General features: G+C 42.8%; 1 long non-coding RNA gene across 1 annotated transcript; it reads right to left on the bottom strand.

Moving 5' to 3' along the window:
- Window positions 1-1,055: 1,055 nt before the first annotated feature.
- On the bottom strand, window positions 1,056-2,729 carry LOC147155406 (uncharacterized). Its single transcript, XR_015092309.1, has 3 exons — window positions 2,342-2,729; window positions 2,221-2,264; window positions 1,056-2,135 (listed from the first exon to the last, which is right to left on the bottom strand). It is a non-coding gene; the product is annotated as an uncharacterized LOC147155406 (long non-coding RNA).
- Between the last annotated feature and the right edge of the window lie 19,191 nt (window positions 2,730-21,920).

Here is a 21,920-nt window from a genome sequence, read left to right as displayed (position 1 = left end):
TTCTATCTTATTCCGTTCTTTAGTAATCAACAATAGAAAATGGTTAGTTTCACCCAATTTCGCCTTTTTTGGACCAAAATACGGAGAAATCAAGCTTTTAGTGAAACGATATTATTTCATGCATTCTAGTGAATTTTACACTTCTTTTTGTCCATGAATGATGCCACAAACACCTAAATAGTGCTTTACTTCTATAAAACACTACCACCAAGAATGAAAAAGTGTTTTTTGATAGCAAAATAACAGTTTATTTACATTCAACATTCAACAGTGTAATACAACAAACATGTGCAACTGTGCAACTGTGCATGTGTGGTGTGTGTATGTGTTTCTATTTACAATTCTGTGGATGTTTCAACTACACAAGTTTTTTTTTGGTGTGGTATATAGTGTAACATTGCCCTGGGTGCAAGGGGACGCAGCAGGATTTGCACCACAGATTTGTTTCGCTGCGAATGCCCCTTTGAGTGCAGACCCTACACTTTCTTGCTGGCTTTTTTTTCCGGGGGGTAGCAGGTATGTATTGCAGTGTGTGTTTTGCCATGTTGCCATCAAGTCGACTTTCAGGATCGTTATACGGTGACCTGGTGTTCTGTCTGGCTTCCTCATGTCCTTCTGTTTGTATGTTTGTAGCAATGTCCTCCTCCTGGTCCTGTGGTAAGAGCCACCCTCTCACCACCTGCTGGATAAACTCCAAAAAATGCTGACATTTGCCAGGATGTTTAGCTTTGTACAGGATAAAGGCATTGAACAAACATATTTGAAACAGATAGGCAACAAATTTTTTGTGCCATTTCAATGTCTTCCTCGTGAATGGGTGATAAGAAATGTTTTGATCCATCTTATCCACGCCATTCATTGTGGAATTGTAGTCCAAAACACATACAGGTTTCGGGAAAGGCACTCTTTTTTTTTTTTAGTGCCTACACATCAACTGTCCGCATTTCATCTTTGTGAAAAGTAGTCACCATCCTCAACAAACGCTTGTCCTGCCATGCCACAACCAAAACATTTGTGTTGTGTCTCACCAATTCCCCCCCCACCCCAAGGCCAGTGTTTGTAAGAAAAGTGATCTCATTTGGTTCACCCCTATTTTTTCTCAGTGTTCCACAAACATTTGTACGTGCTGCCAGGAGACGTTCACACAACCCAATTGAATTATAAAAATTGTCCATAAAGAGCGTGTACCCATTTCCTGGCAGACGATCTAGCAAATTAAACACGGTATCCGGCAGAGAACAACTAGTACCAACATAAGGTTGCATATTAAAACAATATCCTGTTTGGGAGTCACACAGGATGTATGACTTAATTCCATATTTGATTGGTTTTTGGGGGTTGTAAACTTTAAACGATAGACGGCCCTGAAAATTCATCATTCCCTCATCAATACATACATTCCTACCGGGTTGGAACAGTTCTTTAAATTTATTTACAATATGGTTGAACACAGGACGGATTTTAAATAATTTGTCATCTGAACTATGTCTCTCATTATTGTTAAAATGTAGGTAACTCCAGATAAGCAGGAAGCGGTTTCGAGGCATCGCGCGACTAAAAAAATGGTGTGGTTTCAATTTCATCCTGAGTCCAATACATTTCTATACTGGGCTTTTTTATATACCCAGTAAGAAATTGGAGTGCAAAAAATGTTTTCAATTCTAATACAGACACTGGCTTCCAAGCACGACTCCTGCAGTGTGGCAGACTTTCAGTCTGCTTCTGCATGGATTGACGTGCATATAAATTTGTTTGATCAGCAATGTGCTGGAGAAGTTCGTTTGAGATGAATAGTTGCAGGAAGTCAGCTGGCAGGGTTGAATTTAGCTCTGCTGCGGCACCCCTTGGTCCTGGAGTTTCAGTAAACAGGAATGTGTTTGGCTGCCAGCCTGTTTCATGCCAGCCAGAACTTTTGGGATCTGCAAATATACATTTCAATATCATATAATATTTATTTTAGATCAGTGTGAAGCAATATATATATATGTTTACCTTTTTTCTTGGATCCACTGGTTGAAATTATAGAAGACATTTACCATCAAATATTTTACTCGTGCTGAGTTGGAGAATCATTTTTTTTTTACCTTTATTCTGCTCACTGTGAGACGCGTCACCTTGAGCCCGACGAGCTGCAGCTGAAAGAAATATATACAATTACAATCATATCGAAAGACCGTTTTCTTTTGTTGTTGCAGTGTATTGAAAACACGTTTTTTATACCTCTCTTTGTCGTGGAAACTGTAGGTTGTCGCTGTGAGCACGATCTATGAATTATACATTCACGTTACACGAGGTGCTAGCAGCGTGCAGGAAAAGTATCTCATAGCAAGTTTGCGCTTACCTTCACAGTCTTCTGCGGATGAAATGCTGTCCGAATCACTTTCTCGAAGATCCGACTGTACCCACTCCTCCGAAGAATAGCCATCCGACTCGGGGTACTCTTCGTCGTCCGAATCAACGTCCGCGTTTGCAGAAGTACTTGGACGTGCACCACGTTTTCCGGCGTTAGCATCGCTAACCGGCGTCGCTTTAAGACGTGGCCGAAGACGTCGCGTCAAAGCCGCAACTTCGGCATCAACCTCGTTGTCGCCATCATCATCATCGCCACCAACATTCAATTTAGCACTGGTTTCTTTTTGAAAATACCGATCAAGCGTGAGCTGCTTTCCACCGGTCGTCATTTTTGCTTTCTCTTCCTCCATGCTTTTTGCTTTCTCCATTATCCTCTCCACTCCACTCTAGCTCCGCCTCACCTTTTATACCGACGCCCACGGTGGGCGGCACACCCAAAGTGCAAGGAGAGTCATCGCTGCCATCTAGAGGCCAAAACAAGTCATTAAACTTACTTGATCTGCTTGATATTTTCAGCACAGCTGCCCAAGGCTTCCCTCCACCCGTTTCAAAAAAAACCAAAAAAACATAGGGGACGTCTTTTAACGTCCTCGGCGCCCATCCCTAGGTTTATGCTAAACGTTTTATAACGTTTATGGCGGTCAAAGAGTTAAAAGCAGTCTGTGTATTCAAGACACTCATTAGTAATGTAAAAAAAATCCTTTATTTAAAATGGACTACCAACATGTTTCAACACAAGATTGTCTTCACCAGGGCATAGTTTGACAAATATAGAGTGTATGACTGAGCGATATTTGTGCATTGCTTTATTCATGTCAAACTAATTCTGAATTTAATTGTGATGAAGTCTGTTTTCTACAAGATTTCAAAATTTTTACTAATGTCAAAAATAAACTCACTAACATTGATCACAAATTTGTGAGGTGCCTAGCCCGGACACAGATATTTCACATGGTTTCTTTTAAGTTACATAGACCAGATGTAAATAATAACTAAGACGGTTATATTTAATAACTAATGTTTTGTTTTAGACTTCATGTCTATCTAAACAGTGTATGTCATTGTTTTGTCAAAAACATATTTCTATATACTTCCTTTATACTATAATCTAATCTGGTACAATCTGCTGCCTTTCTGCTCATGTATTTGATCAGAAAATTCTAGCAAAATTGAGCAATTGTGACTGCATTTCAGACACAAACAAAAGTATCAGTTAAGTCCTTGAATCTCTTTTGTGATTAAGAATTTCATTAATAAACCTGGCCTGAATTAACATCACTTGTATGTACAAAATACCTGGTCAATTTAAATTGAAACTAATTTAACCTATGTTTGCTATTTACTCTGCATTGTGGTGACTGCACATGCCTACAATTGTGTAATGTCTATGCTTTATGTTTTAGGTGTCCCTTGTTTGTGCCAAGGCTCTGGTACCAGGTCAGTCATAATTTTAATTGCTTTTGCAGCAGTTTTACAATCGATTATTTTAAACAATTCCAATATTTTGCAGGTTCATATACACTCAAAGTGGAACATGTACTTGTACTGTGCATTGTCAGCAATTGAAGTTGAGACTTGACATGGTATTCTGTGTGTGCATCATTTTAGGCAGAGGCACTGGCTGGCGCCACAGAGTTCGGGAATGGCCAGTTTCAGCTGTGACTGGGCGGAGGCACAAACTGGTCATTCCAGCACTGAACCAGGACAACACGGTATGTTTTATAATCAACTCTGCCTTTATAACAAATTAACAACCTTCATTTGTGTCTATTTTTTTAAATTACCTCTTTCCTTTTTTCAATTACTACTTTTTTTTTTTCTTTTGTAATAGTTTGTCCTGGTTGTTGGTGACTCCCACCTGCGAGCCATTGCCGATGGGGTTGTGAAGATGCCGGAGGGACGTTTCTCGTTTGCCGTGATGTCCACCCCGGGTGCCAGGGCCTCCGAGTTGCGTGCTGAGGTGCTGAATGCTGTTCTGCCTCGGTCACCCGAGGTGGTCTGCATTTTGGCTCCCAGCAACAACTTGGGCCGCCCCATCGCTGAGGCAGCGGCTGACTTTGGCCAGTTCTTGCACACCGTCTGCAGCCGCTGGCCCAACGTAAGTTCACACATTTCCTTCATATAGATCATACATTTAAATTTCAAGTATGTACTTGCATATGTCAAATATGTTCTGTTTAAAATACATTTCAGCCTTTTCCCGTAGTTAAACAGTTAATGAATATTGAAGGATGGAATATGAATGAAAGTTCATCTTGCTCCAGATGTATATTTTACAGTTTTAAACTTTGTGCAGGTCGTTGTGCTGGACTTCCCCCCTCGTCTGAACGTCGAGCTGGACCAGCAGGACCTTCTTCGCCAGGAGTACAACCGGGTGGCAGCACTTATGGGTACGTTCCATGTTGAAAATAGTTTTCACACACAAAGTTCTACTTTTCTTTAAGTCACCTCCTGATCTGATTTCATTGGTGTCTCAGCGGGGGGGAGGACTCTTGAGCTAATAATGTTTTTTCCTTTGTTACTGTAGGTATTCGCTACCTATCTGTTGCTGGCCACTTCCCGCTGTCACATCTTCACTTGTGGTGTAGAGACGGGGTAAGTACATTAGTTGCTGCAAAAAACAAACAAACATTTTATTAGTGCTCCTCCTATCAAAAGTATGTTTGTAGATGTATAATATTTTTTCTGATCATGTCTGGAAGGTACACCTCAGTGACAGCGATGGGATGCCGGTGCTTGCGCGGTTGCTGTGGGCTGCCGTCAACCTGCGGAGTGAGAGGACTGCACCACCTGCACCGGCTGCTCCTCAGCGTTCGCCACCAGCTCGAGTGTTCAGACCAAAAGTGGTTGTTAAGGGTGAGGTCACTGCGCCTCAGCCTTCCAACCCTTTTGACTGGACACTCGTCGGGAAGGCCATGGAGGTAAACGCAAGCCTAACATGTTTTTGAAAACCTCCTAACATGTTTTTGAAAACCTTAAATTTTATGAATGTGTGTGTTGCAATAATGTCACTAGTCATTTCAGAGCAGCTCGGTTGTGGACTCTGAGGTCACCTGTGGGCCCACTGGGTGGATGGGCACTCTCCAGGTTTGTGATGGTGATCATGGATTCATTCAGCCTTTTACCATGGCACATGTTAAAATTCTATTTCTCTATTTCTATTTTGTTGTGTTTTTTACAGTGCAACATCCCATTGAACCCTCTCTGGTTCAGCCCACCCATGTTGGAGGCGATGGACAAGCTGTCTCCAGCTCATCTTTCCAGCCCTGAGGACTGCCCAGTTGTTCCAAAGGACAAGAAGGTATTTCAGTTTTCCTATTTTGTTTGCCCGTTATGTTTACATATCTATCTTCATGACAAAAAAAAAAGTATAGTTAATTGTCCATTCTTGTAGTAACAATGCTTCGCAGTAAAAGCAAAAATATATATATATATATTTCTCTTTTCTTTTTTTTTTTTTGCTCTTTCTTGATAGACAATCCACCGCAGGGCACAGACGACAGCGGCCAGCCCATAAGAGCACACGGAGAGAGCACCAGGTTTGCATTGCATTCTTATCAGCCCTGAGAAGTCTTACTTAAAATCACAAACAGAAATTAGTGACTCTTCACACAAGTGCTGTGTGTTAAAGAATTATTGTTTGCTTGTCGTTTCAGCCAGAGGAAAGGCCAGCCCCTGCGGAGGTTCCTTCCAGACCATCATCGCCCCGTCGTCCTGGGACTGAGGTAATTTTTTTTATACTCACAACATTAACCATTAACATATGAAATGTTTAAAATTATATTAGTTAGAATTTAAGATAATTAAAATGGTTTCAATCATTTCAGGATCCTGCTGTGGGACTTCCTCAACGCACGCTATCCGTGAGGGCCACACATTCACAGATGGATGAAAGGTACTCAAGTTTTTCTCGCAACCACCAGTGTACTTGTATGGCTCTCACTTTCTTGGCCTTCCATGCTGAGGGGTTGCAGTTTAATTCGCTTGAACTTGACAGAGTGCTTGAACACGGGGACTCTCTTTACGTGGGTGCTAAACAGCAATTGATTTTGGACCATAACTTTGGGAATGATCACTTGACTGTCGAGGAGATGCCAAAACAAGTCATGACGGACACCAATGTCTATAATGTACAGATGCATGAGCTCAGCGTTGGTTATGTCATAGATGACGGTCATTCCCAAAGAGACTTGGGATTGTCTCTTAGAGCTCAGCTTGAGTGCTTGTCACAAAATGTCACTCATGCTTTCTTGATTGTGAATCCAGAGTGTTTTGCAGTATTCCGTAACACATCAGGATACTTTGGGTTATTTGATTCACATTCCAGATCTGAAGTGGGCTTGCCACACCCAAACGGAACTGCAATTATGTTGACTTTTTCTCACTTGTGTGGCTTGGTTGAGCATTTGCGTCAGCTTTTTGAAAGACATAGCCGGTTTGCAACCTATGAGTTTGTGCCAGTCTCTTTTCATATTGATGGCAGTTCCATTAACACGCATCGGGATTCTACTACAACCATATCAAAGGCAAATGAAGAGCTACTAATTGAATTAGGTGATTCCCCAACTAAAGAGATACAAATTGTGATCGGTATTGTACCAAATCAAGAGCTACATAGTGCGGTACATGTTGAACCAAATAGCCAAGCAAGTCAAATTAATGAGAGTCAAAATATTCCGGAACCTCAGCAAGGACTCAAACTGCTGCATGTTAATATAGATATTTCCAAATGTAGTAAAAGTCAGCGTGCAAAACATTTGTATAGGGAACGTCAACACATTCGTAAGTGCCAACGACAACTGTCATCTAATTCTAAATATCACAGTGATCCTTGCTTTAAGGAAAAAAAGAAGCTCTATCAAAAGAATAGATATAACAGTGATTCTGCTTTTAAGGCAAAACGGCAGCAATATCTGATTGGCAAATACCAACACAATCTTGCTTTTCAGCAAAAGCAGAAGATATTGATGAAAAGGTACGTAGGAGAGAAATACAGAAATGACCTTTCTTTTCAAAGTAAACGGAAACATTACTTGCGAGAGAGGTACAGAAAGGATATTTCTTTTCAAAGTAAACACAAAAATTATATGCAAGAGAGGTACAGAAAGGATATTTCTTTTCAAAGTAAACACAAAAAGTACATGCAAGAGAGGTACAGAAAGGATATATCTTTTCAGAGTCATCAGAAAAATTACATGCGAGAGAGGTACAGGAGAGACATTTCATTTCAAAGTAAACAGAAAAATTACATGCGAGAGAGGTACTAAAAAGATTCGGCTTTCAGGCCTTCTCATATTAGGCGCTGTTTACAAAAAAGAAAGGACAGGCGTGATTCAAACGCGCTGCAACGTATTCGCCACAAGTTAAATTGTGCTGTGAAAATCAAAAATAAATATAGTCGCGTCATTCCCCAGTGTCAGGAAATTGAGCAGGATCAGGCAAACGGTGTAGTAGACGTCTCTGTGGAAATGAAGCAGGCACTCGTAGATCCGGAAATGGAAGCCACCATCGCTTCTTTCCGGGAAAGGGTTCGGCATGGGCCGACGTATATCTGCACAGTGTGCCACCGTGCGCTTTTCCCCAATCAAGTAAAGCTTTGCAAACGAGCCAGATACACCAAAAATGTTGATGTGGCGCTTGCGTGCTTGACAGGCCAGTTTGTTCACACTTGTAGTTGCCCCGCCCCATGTACCGTTCCTCAAGAACGGGTGCAGGAGTGGATTTGTCATACCTGTGACAACCATCTGTTCAGAGGTGGCATGCCACCCCAGGCGGTGGCAAATAACTTGGCACTGGCGCCCATTCCCGAAGAGCTGTCGGAATTAAATGTACTTGAACGACAGCTAATTGCAAAAATCATCCCTTTTGCAAAGATTGTTGCGTTGCCCAAAGGACGGCAAAGGGCCGTACACGGTTCTGTGGTGTGCGTTCCATCAGAGATGGAAGCCGTAGTGAACTCCCTCCCAAGGCCGCGCAGTGAGGCCCAGCTTCTCCAGGTGAAGCTGAAGCGCCGCATTGTGTACAAAGGTTACCAGCATTTTTACACTGTCAACATGACAAATGTCTTGGCAGCGCTGAGGACACTGAAACGCATTCATGCAGAATACAAAACTGTATCGATAGATGAAAGCGCTCAGTTTGAAAGTCTCCAGGAAGAGGAAGACGAGGGGGTAGGAGAAGAGGACATCCCTGAGGCCGATGCACAGCCAGAGAGCAGCGACACCCCCGCAAACAAAGAGCAACAGACTCCCCAAGAGAGCAAAGAGGAGCTCAGGCCGGGCTTGACACTCGACACCTGTATGCAGCCTCCTGACATCGCGCAGGAAAAGCTGTCATATGGGGACGGCATATTTAGCATCGCTCCTGCCCAAGGAAACAAGCCGGTGGGATTTTTTGCCGTGCCAAACCTCAAAGCCATGGCCTTTCCCGTTCAGTTCCCAACAGGACAGAATTCACTCGATGAGGCGAGAGAAATTAAGCTGTCACCCAGTTTGTATTTCAATGCAAGGTTATTCTCCGTTGACACTCGATTTGCCAAAGATCAAAGTTACCTTTTCTTTGCGCAGTTTGTGACAGAAACGCATCTGGCCACCAACAGCATGTCCATTCAGGCCCGCAAGGGGACAGCCCTCACTTGGGATGGGAAGAAGATTTCAAACCGGATGCTTCAGGACAAAGACGAACTGGAGAAGCTCATCCAAAGAGAGCATGCGATGCGCTTCATGCAGCCCTTGAGAGGCACGCCGGCTTTTTGGGAGGGTGCCCTTAGGGACCTCCATGCAATGACCAGGCAGTTGGGCAAGCCCACATTCTTCCTTACCTTTTCTGCTGCGGAAATGAGATGGCCCGAAGTAATCGAAATAGTCAAAGCGCAGCAAGGCGAACAAGGGGACTTTTCCCATCTCGACTGGAATGCCAAATGCGATGTTCTTCGCAGCAATCCGGTCACAGTGATGCGCCTTTTTGAGAAAAGGATGGATGCTCTTATGGCATTCATCCTGTCTCCCGCACAGCCCCTCGGTCCGGTAGAAGACCACTTCTATCGTGTGGAATTTCAAGCCAGGGGAAGTCCGCACGCTCACATGCTGCTCTGGATTAAGGGTGCGCCAGTCATCGAAGAACCCGACCCCAGATGTCGTCAAGAAGCCATTGACTTCATCGACAAGTACATCACTTGCAAAATACCAGACCCGATTGAGGACCCTGAACTGCACGACATTGTCACCAGCGTTCAGGCACACAGCAAAAACCACACAAAGTCTTGTCGGAAAGGAAACGTTTCTTGCAGATTTGGGTACCCCAAACTGCCGATGGACCAAACCACCATCACGTTGCCATTCCAGACGGAGACTGAAGACGTCCCAACGGACAAGAGTGTGGAAGGCCAGCATAGGAAGCAGGCGGCCAAATCGGCGCGCCTCACCGAAAAACAAAGGGAGGCTAAAGAAGAGCTCAAACGCATCAGAGAGATCCTCATGGACGCGGATGTCCCGCAGGACTTGCCGGAGCTTCTCAAAAAGGCCAATTTGACAATGGACAGCTACAAGGACAGCGTCACTAATCTGACCTCCGGAATGGTTGTCATGTTGAAGCGTGCTCCAACGGAAAGCTGGATCAATGCTTACAACCCACATCTGCTGCGGGCATGGAACGCCAACATGGATATTCAGTACGTGCTCGATGACGTCGCGTGTCTCATGTACATGATGTCGTACATTTCCAAACCGGAGCACGAGATGTCCGAGTTCCTCACGTCTGTCGTCAAAGACTTGAAGACAAAGCCTCTTGTCGACAAAAAGGACGAGATGAGGAAAATAATGGCGGCGTATTCCAAGCACAGAGAGGTGAGCGCTCAAGAAGCGGTGGCGCGGACATGCAGTCTCCCTCAGAAGAAGTGCTCGCGCAGCGTAGTTTTCATCCAGACTGCTGAGGATGGCGTGAAATTGAGTCTACCCATGAGTAGACTGAAGACCATGCATCCGGACGCAGACAACGTGTGGATGTCTGGTCTGCCAGACAAATATGTGGCAAGACCTAGAACGGCAATGTTTGAGCGGATGTGTCTCGCCGAATTCGCATCCGAATACCGAGTCGTCTACGGTCAGCAGACTGAGGGCAAGAATGTCATTCCCCTCTCACACGGCAAGGGATTCATCCAGAAGCGGATTGGAAAAGATGCCGTCATCAGATTCACTCGCTTCTCAATCAAAAAGTATGCTGAGAAGTATTACAGGACCCATCTTAAATTGTACCTCCCCCACAGAGACGACGCCGAGCTCAGGTCTGAAAACCTCAAAACGTACGAGGAGTTCTACGGTGCCGGGGATTCAAAGTTCGGTCGGGTGCGGGCTATCGTCGACCGCAATCGGGGGCGGTACGAAGGACGGGGAAAGACCGTGGACAATGCCTTCGAAAAATTGAAAGAGCTTCGTGCGGTTCTCAACGCGTGGAGCACTTTTGCGCCGGAGGTAGAAGCAGAGCGTTTGGAGTGTGTTGCCGAACGCGAATCTAATCCGTTACAGGAAGACCCGCAAGATGAGGTTCCGGCCTACCAGGACGCTCCTGGTAGCGGCGCGGTCTTGCCGGCGTTTGAGGCGCCAAAGTTGAGCGCCGAGTTTGTGAGGAACATGTACCGCAGTCTCAATGAAACGCAAGCGTCCGTCTTTTACGCTGTGCGCGAGTGGTGTTTGAAACGCGTTTCGGATCGTCTCCTCGAGCCCTTCTTTTATTTCATCTCCGGAGGAGCTGGCTGTGGTAAATCGCATGTCATCAAGTGCATTTACCAGGAGGCCAGTAAGATTCTCCGACAGCTTCCCAGGTTCCGCGACGAAGCGGATATGGCCAAGCCTGCTGTGCTGCTGACGTCGTTTACTGGCACGGCGGCTTACAACATCTCAGGGAAAACTCTTCATTCCCTCTTGAAACTCCCCAGGACTCTAAAGCCTCCTTACCAGGCGCTGGGGAATACGTTGGACGCATTGAGAGCAACCCTTTGCAACGTGGAAATTTTGATCATCGACGAGATCTCCATGGTCTCCAAGGAACTCTTTGCCTATGTCCACCGGAGATTTCAGCAAATCAAGGGCAACCAGAGACCATTTGGGGGCATCTCCGTTCTTGCAGTTGGGGACTTCTACCAACTGCCACCCCTCGGAAGGTCCAAGCCCCTCTGCGTTTCTGACAACGATCTTCTTGACCTCTGGACAGATTTTCAGATGGTCAAGCTTACACAAATCATGCGGCAAAAAGACGACGTCGCTTTTGCCGAGCTTTTGAACAGGATCAGGGAGAAGGGGAAGGCTGATCCGCTCGGCGATGGTGACAGGGCGTTACTCACCACGGCTGTCACGGATGCGCGAGACCTCCCTGCGGATACTCTGCATATCTTTGCCACCAATAAAGAGGTTGATGGGCACAATGCAGCAACTGTGGCTGCTCTCAAATTGACTGTGGTCAATATTCCCGCAGAGGACTACAGGAAGAGCCCACGGTCGGGGGCGATGGTCACCGTGACCAAAGTGATCATGGGGTCGAGAAGGGATCTACCGGATACCCTTCAACCTGGTGTAGGAGCACGGGTTATGCTTCTTCGGAATTTGGATGTCGAGGACGGATTGGTGAACGGGACCTTTGGCACAATAGGCAACATTGTTCAAAGCGCCCCAAAGGGGTCGGCGGAGAAAGTGACCTTGCTCGGACTGAGGCTAGACAATCCCGAAGCGGGCCAGAAATTGCGTGATAAAATTCTGGGGCCGACGGATGACTTGGTCTATATCGAAAGGTCGGAGGAAAACCTGGGCATGAAAGGCGTGGTCAGGCGGCAATTCCCCATGAAGCTTGCCTTTGGATGCACGGCTCACAAAGTGCAAGGCATGACGATGACCTCTGCAGTGGTGTCTCTTAAGCGTGTGTTTGAACCTGGAATGGCCTATGTTGCCCTAAGCCGCACGTCGTCACTTCAGGGATTGAGGGTCATAGACTTTGACGAATCCAAAATCTATGCCAATCCCAACATCACGACGGCAATGGACAGTATGACGCGCGCTTCTTTCCAAAGTACAAGACCATTGTTGTACTTTTCCAAAATGCCGCAAACTGCTTTTCCCACCTTGACCATTGTTCATCACAACACCGAGGGCCTTCCATCTCATATTGACGACTTAAAGTCTCATCATGAGTTGAGGCTGGCAGATGTCCTTTGCCTCACTGAAACTCATTTGTCTGGATCCTTCTTCCCCCCTCCCTTGCAACTGGAGGGATGCAGCACTTTTGTGCGCAACAGACAAGTTTCGTATTCAAATAGACTGGACGTGGCCCAAAAAAAGGGTGGCGGAGTCGCAGTCTATTATCGCGATTGTCTTCGAGCGGAGCCCCGTCGGTTTATTCGGAATGTGGTTGACCTGGAATTTGCTGTCATCAGGGTTGACGCTCCCGTCCAGGCTTTGATAGCTACGGTCTACAGGCCACCCAACCTGAGTCTTGGCACCTTTCTTCCAAACCTTGGAAGTCTCTTGGATGCCTTGGCCGTGATGGACTGCCAGCCTATTGTTGTTTGCGGAGACTTTAATGAGGATTTGCTTTCAAAGGGAAAGAAATCCATTCTGGACTTGTTTCAGTCCAGAGGCTTTTCACAGCTGATCACCCAGGCCACAACTGGAAAGCAGACACTGATTGATCACATTTACATATCTCGCCCAGATTGTTGTGTTCAATCAGGCGTTCTGCACACTTATTACAGTTACCACAGTCCGGTCTACTGTGTGTTAACTTCTTGTGTCAGCTCATTGTCGATCGCAAGGGCACCATTTTCACAAGTGTGCTTTTGCAAATGTTATTGAGCCTTTCATACCACTGCTCAAAAGAGGGGGATACTGTACTTTAAATTGTAAAGGCTGAAAGTTAAATCCTTTGCTCGTTCAAAATTGGTGTCATAACAGAACTACACTCAAAATCAGAGCGGCCAATCATTTTTTTTGTAGACATATTTATCATTTAGTTAGTTCTAAACGTATTGAGCTTTAAATTGAATTTAAGACATGGGATATGTCATTTAAGCGCTCCCTTATTTTGAGCAGTGTTGTATGAAGGTACTTTTAATCAGTGTGCTTTTCTATTAGCAGGACATCGTGCATTTGGACTTGAATGTTTTGTTTGTCCTTATTGTGATTGTGACTATAACACAATGAAAAGTGTTGGTGTCGGTGAGGAACTGCGATGGTAAGGGATGAACTGCAATGGTAAGGGATGAACTGCGATGGTAAGTGATGATTGATTACTGAATTGATCTAGGCAAACATTGAACACTCATTTTTCATTTTCACATGCAATACAGGTGGATGGAGCGCAGCAAGGGGCGCTACTTGACATGGCCAAGGATATCAAGGTTGTTATGTCCGGTACAACTGGTGGAGAGAAAAGATGAAAAAAGGGATCCCGCAAACGTAGACCAAAATGATTTATTCTACAGGATTCCTCACTGAAAAACCGTCACATGTGTATTGGATGAGTATTTAGATTAAGTTTTAACTGTTCAGTTTTGCTGCCTATTTTCTAACAACTTGTTCCTTTGTGTGCTCAGGAAAAGATGAAGATGCTGTGTAACAAAGACCCAAAACGGCTCTTTTAAGAGCCGTTTTACATGTACTTTGGAGTAATATTCCTGCAATATTGATCAGCACCAACATGCCTTTTAATATGCAATGTCAAATTTAAACACTGCATTCATACTGTATTTGCTCCATGATACAGTATATTGCATTTTATTATTTAGTTAATCACTTACACTATAAGCAAGAAATTAAACTGATTCCCTTTTGATATGACTAAGATGTCAATCAAGACATAAGGGAAGCCATTACACATGTAATAACTGCAGTTATTACAAATTGTCCTGAACTCTATTCCTGCTGACACAAATTGAGAGGTAAAGTACACCAACATTTGGCAAACAGTTCAGAGCATGCATCTTTCCACCTTGCAAGAGTCAGCAGGCCCATTCAAAATTTCCGCGGAAATTTTTCTAGTATTATTCTTCTTCTTCTTTTTATTATTTTTTTTAATCTTCCACCGATTTTTCTGCAAGGGAATTCCCAGTTACCATGGCGACGCTATTCCCAAAAAACTCCCAAATAAAGTCCCATAGGAATGAATGGGAAACCGAAAGAGATCAACTCCAATCAAACACCTTTTTCCAAGACACGCTGCGCGCGCATACGTTGACCGACCGATATGAATTTTAGCTCATTTTGTTGGAATTTTTGTCATCTTTAGCTCAGTGTCAAAAAAAAAATTAAGAAATGAAAGCTCTCCCCCCTGTGCGGGTTCAAAGACAGTAAGCAAAGGGTGAAAGTCGCCTATTTAGAGTGTGACTAATTAAGGCTTCAGTGACGGGAACCAAAAAATCTATTTCCAAAAGTTTCACTTCAACTCGTCACCATGGCCACAATCTTTGCTCACTAGACATCAAATTGGCACATTTTGTAGCCACAAGCCTCTGCTTTCTGAAAAACTAAGTTTTATTTGGCTAAGGTGTCATTTAGTACCTTTATTTTCACTTTAAGCGAGTAGAAGTCTGACTATTTCGATCTCTTTTCAATGTTATTTTCTCCGTTTTTCCCTTTTCGTTTTCGATCAATCATAAGTTTTTAACCTGCTCTCATTTGGTCATTTTTCATCCGATTAAAAAAACTGAGAACATGCTCGCGTACCCCAAACCCTTGCCGTTCTAACGAGCCATTTCTGGAATCTGCATCTTCAACCGTTAAGTCGTGAGAGGCTTTTGTTTGAGGTGAGCGTAATCCTATACAAAATCAATGGAATGTGGGTGCGTGACGTCTCGCAACAAGTTAAAATCAAATGTGTGTGCGTGAATGGTCTGTCACTTTTGCATAGCAACTGCCTCAGCCAATCATCTCTCACTGTTGAGCTCAACTCAGCCCCTTTTTTTCTTGGTGTACTCAAGGCTTGGCCTATATACGACTACTACTATTGCAAATACTATTACTACTACTACTATCTTGGCCAATTGATTAGGTACACCCAGGATTCTGGTCAATTAATTAGGTACACCCTGGATTCTCGCCACTCCGCCCACCCAGGGCGGCGGCCATCTTGGCTAATTGATTAGGTATGACCAGGATTCTCGCCACTCCGCTCGCCCAGGGCGGCGGCCATCTTGGCCAATTGATTAGGTACAGCCAGGACTTTTCAGTCACAAAATGTTTTTATTTGATTATTTTCCAAATTTGTAGCGTGACTATTACTGTGTTTTTTGCTGATTATGGTTTATTATTTAATACTAAAAATTGTCCATTTCCTTTGCTAAAGTAAATGTTTTCTTTTATAATATTGATGAGTTCTTCAAGATGCACAAACAGTGACTGTGCGCATGTTGTCTCCACAGTTTCCTCAGGGCACACATACACATATAAAAGTAATTTGTAAGATGTTGATAAAATTGGGTTAATGGTGTAAATCAACAAATTCAAATTGGAAGGTTCATTTAACTAGATTGTTTTATGTTCAATATACTTAAAAAAAAAAAAAAAAAATCAGTGACATGTACAATGTAGCCAATAATAAAATATATAATACTGGATATTTTGTAGAAACATTTCATCACTTGTAAAGATTTGTCTGTGTTGAATAATTTAGACAGGTGATAATTGCTGAAATTAAAATAACAGATTCATCACATTATTTTAAATGCATAGTAATTAAAATGTGTCACTCCCTTAACACTGAAAACAAAGATATGAATTAGACAATGGTTGGTTCTTTTTAGTGGTTAAAAAAGTGGATGTTTGAATTACAATTTTTATCTTTTTATATGTATTTATTTTTGTATGTTGATGTGCAAAAAACACATACAATTGGTCAAGCAGCGCATCCACCACCAGACAGCCTGTCCTGTATGTAGCAGTATGTCCTACTCGCAACCCGCGAGTGTTGTATGACACAATCCGCATTATTGAACCTTGCAGCTGCACGCAGCGCAGTTGCCCCCTTAAACTGGTCTCCTCGGATGCAGCGCGCTCCAACCTCACCATCCGGCTGCAACCCATCTTGTGATAGTTGGGACTTCGCGTTGTCTTCTCTCGCACGTTTTTTTCTAATCCTAACCCTGATTGGTCCGCTTTTTTCCCTGTCTGTGCTGTGGCCAATGACATTCGCTTGATTTTGGAAGGTTCTAGACGACGGACCCCTCTTGCTGATAGTTGGAGTTCATGTTGTCTTGTCTCTTTTCCCTGATTGGTCGTTTTCTGCTTGTCTGTGCTGTGGCCAATTAGAGACGCTTGATTGAGACTATTTTAGAAGGTTATCGACGACGGTCTCGTCCCATTTCATCTCGTCTGAGGTAAGTGTTGCACGGCAATTATTTTTAGTCTGATGTATAATGCTATAAGTGAGATTTTGCAAGTTTTCCCCCATCTTAAACTACATCACGTTAATAGGGTTTTAAACTAGGGTTAGGGTTTCAAAGTAGGTGTTTAAATTAGGGTTAGGGTTTCAAACTAAGGTTAGGGTTTCAAAGTAGGGGTTTAAACTAGGGTTAGGGTTTCAAAGTAGGGGTTTAAACTAGGGTTAGGGTTTAAAAGTAGGGTTTTAAACTAGGGTTAGGGTTTCAAAGTATGGGTTTAAACTAGAGTTAGGGTTTCAAAGTAGGGGTTTAAACTAGGGTTAGGGTTTCAAAGTAGGGGTTTAAACTAGGGTTAGGGTTTCAAAGTGGGGGTTTAAACTAGGGTTAGGGTTTCAAAGTGGGGGTTTAAACTAGGGTTAGGGTTTCAAAGTGGGGGTTTAAACTAGGGTTAGGGTTTCAAAGTGGGGGTTTAAACTAGGGTTAGGGTTTCAAAGTAGGGGTTTAAACTAGGGTTAGGGTTTCAAAGTGGGGGTTTAAACTAGGGTTAGGGTTTCAAAGTGGGGGTTTAAACTAGGGTTAGGGTTTCAAAGTGGGGGTTTAAACTAGGGTTAGGGTTTCAAAGTAGGGTTTCAAACGAGGGTTAGGGTTTCAAAGTAGGGGTTTAAACGAAGGTTAGGGTTTCAAACTAGGGTTAGGGTTTCAAACTAGGGTTAGGGTTTCAAACTAGGGTTAGGGTTTCAAACTAGGGTTTTAAACTAGGGTTAGGCTTTCAAAGTAGGGGTTTAAACTCGGGTTAGGGATTCAAAGTAGGGGTTTAAACTAGGGTTAGGGTTTCAAAGTAGGGGTTTAAACTCAGGTTAGGGTTTCAAAGTAGGGGTTTAAACTAGGGTTAGGGTTTCAAAGTAGGGGTTTAAACTAGGGTTAGGGTTTCAAAGTAGGGATCTAAACTAGGGTTAGGGATTCAAAGTAGGGGTTTAAACTACGGTTAGGGTTTCAAAGTAGGTGTTTAAACTAGGGTTAGGGTTGCAAAGTAATGGTTTAATCTAGGGTTAGGGTTTCAAAGTCTGGTTTTAAACTAGGAATAGGGTTTCAAAGTAGGGTTTTAAACTAGGGGTAGGGTTTTAAACTAGGGTTAGGGTTTCAAAGTAGGGGTTTAAACTAGGATTAAGGTTTCAAAGTAGGATTTTAAACTAAGGTTAGGGTTTCAAAGTAGGGGTTTAACCTAGGGTTAGGGTTTCAAAGTAGGGGTTTAAACTAGGGTTAGGGTTTCAAAGTAGGGGTTTAAACTAGGGTTAAGGTTTCAAAGTAGGATTTTAAACTTAGGTTAGGGTTTCAAAGTAGGGGTTTAACCTAGGGTTAGGGTTCTAAAGTAGGGGTTTAAATTAGGGTTAGTGTTTCAAACTAGGGTTAGGGTTTTAAAGTAGGGGTTTAAACTAGGGTTAGGGTGTCAAAGTAGGGGTTTAAACTAGGGTAAGGGTTTCAAAGTAGGGGTTTAAACTCGGGTTAGGGTTTCAAAGTAGGGGTTTAAACTCAGGTTAGGGTTTCAAAGTAGGGGTTTAAACTCGGGTTAGGGTTTCAAAGTAGGGGTTTAAACTAGGGTTAGGGTTTCAAAGTAGGGGTTTAAACTAGGGTTAGGTTTTCAAACTAGGGGTAGGGTTTCAAAGTAGGGTTTTAAACTAGGTTTAGGGTTTCAAAGTGGGGGTTTAAACTAGGGTTAGGGTTTCAAAGTGGGGGTTTAAACAAGGGTTAGGGTTTCAAAGTGGGGGTTTAAACTAGGGTTAGGGTTTCAAAGTGGGGGTTTAAACTAGGGTTAGGGTTTCAAAGTGGGGGTTTAAACTAGGGTTAGGGTTTCAAAGTAGGGTTTCAAACGAGGGTTAGGGTTTCAAAGTAGGGGTTTAAACTAGGGTTAGGGTTTCAAAGTGGGGGTTTAAACTAGGGTTAGGGTTTCAAAGTGGGGGTTTAAACTAGGGTTAGGGTTTCAAAGTGGGGGTTTAAACTAGGGTTAGGGTTTCAAAGTGGGGGTTTAAACTAGGGTTAGGGTTTCAAAGTGGGGGTTTAAACTAGGGTTAGGGTTTCAAAGTAGGGTTTCAAACGAGGGTTAGGGTTTCAAAGTAGGGGTTTAAACGAAGGTTAGGGTTTCAAACTAGGGTTAGGGTTTCAAACTAGGGTTAGGGTTTCAAACTAGGGTTAGGGTTTCAAACTAGGGTTTTAAACTAGGGTTAGGCTTTCAAAGTAGGGGTTTAAACTCGGGTTAGGGATTCAAAGTAGGGGTTTAAACTAGGGTTAGGGTTTCAAAGTAGGGGTTTAAACTCAGGTTAGGGTTTCAAAGTAGGGGTTTAAACTAGGGTTAGGGTTTCAAAGTAGGGGTTTAAACTAGGGTTAGGGTTTCAAAGTAGGGATCTAAACTAGGGTTAGGGATTCAAAGTAGGGGTTTAAACTACGGTTAGGGTTTCAAAGTAGGTGTTTAAACTAGGGTTAGGGTTGCAAAGTAATGGTTTAATCTAGGGTTAGGGTTTCAAAGTCTGGTTTTAAACTAGGAATAGGGTTTCAAAGTAGGGTTTTAAACTAGGGGTAGGGTTTTAAACTAGGGTTAGGGTTTCAAAGTAGGGGTTTAAACTAGGATTAAGGTTTCAAAGTAGGATTTTAAACTAAGGTTAGGGTTTCAAAGTAGGGGTTTAACCTAGGGTTAGGGTTTCAAAGTAGGGGTTTAAACTAGGGTTAGGGTTTCAAAGTAGGGGTTTAAACTAGGGTTAAGGTTTCAAAGTAGGATTTTAAACTTAGGTTAGGGTTTCAAAGTAGGGGTTTAACCTAGGGTTAGGGTTCTAAAGTAGGGGTTTAAATTAGGGTTAGTGTTTCAAACTAGGGTTAGGGTTTTAAAGTAGGGGTTTAAACTAGGGTTAGGGTGTCAAAGTAGGGGTTTAAACTAGGGTAAGGGTTTCAAAGTAGGGGTTTAAACTCGGGTTAGGGTTTCAAAGTAGGGGTTTAAACTCAGGTTAGGGTTTCAAAGTAGGGGTTTAAACTCGGGTTAGGGTTTCAAAGTAGGGGTTTAAACTAGGGTTAGGGTTTCAAAGTAGGGGTTTAAACTAGGGTTAGGTTTTCAAACTAGGGGTAGGGTTTCAAAGTACGGTTTTAAACTAGGTTTAGGGTTTCAAAGTAGGGGTTTAAACTAGGGTTAGGGTTTCAAAGTAGGGTTTTAAACTAGGGTTAGGGTTTTAAAGTAGGGGTTTAAACTAGGTTTAGGGTTTCAAAGTAGGGTTTTAAACTAGGGTTAGGGTTTCAAAGTAAGGGTTTAAACTAGGGTTAGGGTTTCAAAGTAGGGGTTTAAACTAGGATTAGGGTTTCAAACTAGGGTTAGGGTTTCAAAGTAGGGGTTTAACCTAGGGTTAGGGTTTCAAAGTAGGGGTTTAAACTAGGATTAGGGTTTCAAACTAGAGTTAAGGTTTCAAAGTAGGGTTTTAAACTAGGGTTAGGGTTTCAAAGTAGGGTTTTAAACTAGGGTTAGGGTTTCAAAGTAGGTGTTTAAATTAGGGTTAGGGTTTTAAACTAGGGTTAGGGTTTCAAAGTAGGGGTTTAACCTAGGGTTAGGGTTCTAAAGTAGGGGTTTAAATTAGGGTTAGGGTTTCAAACTAGGGTTAGGGTTTCAAAGTAGGGGTTTAAACTAGGGTTAGGGTTTCAAAGTAGGGGTTTAAACTAGGGTAAGGGTTTCAAAGTAGGGGTTTAAACTCGGGTTAGGGTTTCAAAGTAGGGGTTTAAACTCAGGTTAGGGTTTCAAAGTAGGGGTTTAAACTCAGGTTAGGGTTTCAAAGTAGGGGTTTAAACTCAGGTTAGGGTTTCAAAGTAGGGGTTTAAACTAGGGTTAGGGTTTCAAAGTAGGGGTTTAAACTAGGGTTAGGTTTTCAAACTAGGGGTAGGGTTTTAAACTAGGATTAGGGTTTCAAACTAGGGTTAGGGTTTCAAAGTAGGGTTTTAAACTAGGTTTAAGTTTTCAAAGTAGGGGTTTAAACTAGGGTTAGGGTTTCAAAGTAGGGGTTTAAACTAGGGTTAGGGTTTTAAAGTAGGGGTTTAAACTAGGGTTAGGGTTTCAAAGTAGGGGTTTAAACTAGGGTTAGGGTTTCAAAGTAAGGGTTTAAACTAGGGTTAGGGTTTCAAAGTAGGGGTTTAAACTAGGATTAGGGTTTCAAACTAGGGTTAGGGTTTCAAACTAGAGTTAAGGTTTCAAAGTAGGGTTTTAAACTAGGGTTAGGGTTTCAAAGTAGGGTTTTAAACTAGGGTTAGGGTTTCAAAGTAGGTGTTTAAATTAGGAATAGGGTTTTAAACTAGGGTTAGGGTTTCAAAGTAGGTCTTTAAATTAGGGTTAGGGTTTCAAACTAAGGTTAGGGTTTCAAAGTAGGGGTTTAAACTAGGGTTAGGGTTTCAAAGTAGGGTTTCAAACTAGGGTTAGGGTTTCAAAGTAGGGTTTCAAACTAGGGTTAGGGTTTCAAACTAGGGTTAGGGTTTCAAAGTAGGTTTTCAAACTAGGGGTAGGGTTTTAAACTAGGATTAGGGTTTCAAACTAGGGTTAGGGTTTCAAAGTAGGGTTTTAAACTAGGTTTAAGTTTTCAAAGTAGGGGTTTAAACTAGGGTTAGGGTTTCAAAGTAGGGGTTTAAACTAGGGTTAGGGTTTTAAAGTAGGGGTTTAAACTAGGGTTAGGGTTTCAAAGTAGGGTTTTAAACTAGGGTTAGGGTTTCAAAGTAAGGGTTTAAACTAGGGTTAGGGTTTCAAAGTAGGGGTTTAAACTAGGATTAGGGTTTCAAACTAGGGTTAGGGTTTCAAACTAGAGTTAAGGTTTCAAAGTAGGGTTTTAAACTAGGGTTAGGGTTTCAAAGTAGGGTTTTAAACTAGGGTTAGGGTTTCAAAGTAGGTGTTTAAATTAGGAATAGGGTTTTAAACTAGGGTTAGGGTTTCAAAGTAGGTCTTTAAATTAGGGTTAGGGTTTCAAACTAAGGTTAGGGTTTCAAAGTAGGGGTTTAAACTAGGGTTAGGGTTTCAAAGTAGGGTTTCAAACTAGGGTTAGGGTTTCAAAGTAGGGTTTCAAACTAGGGTTAGGGTTTCAAAGTAGGGGTTTAAACTAGGGTTAGGGTTTCAAAGTAGGTTTTAAAATTAGGGTTAGGGTTTCAAAGTAGGGGTTTAAATTAGGGTTAGGGTTTCAAAGTAGGGTTTCAAACTAAG

The sequence above is a fragment of the Leptonotus elevatus genome, chromosome 22 (assembly GCF_054856555.1).
Source record: "Leptonotus elevatus isolate MCC_2025b chromosome 22, RoL_Lele_1.0, whole genome shotgun sequence".
Lineage (NCBI taxonomy): Eukaryota > Metazoa > Chordata > Actinopteri > Syngnathiformes > Syngnathidae > Leptonotus > Leptonotus elevatus.
The sequence above is the reverse complement of the archived record's forward strand: the minus strand, read 5'-3'. Positions and strand labels throughout refer to the sequence as shown.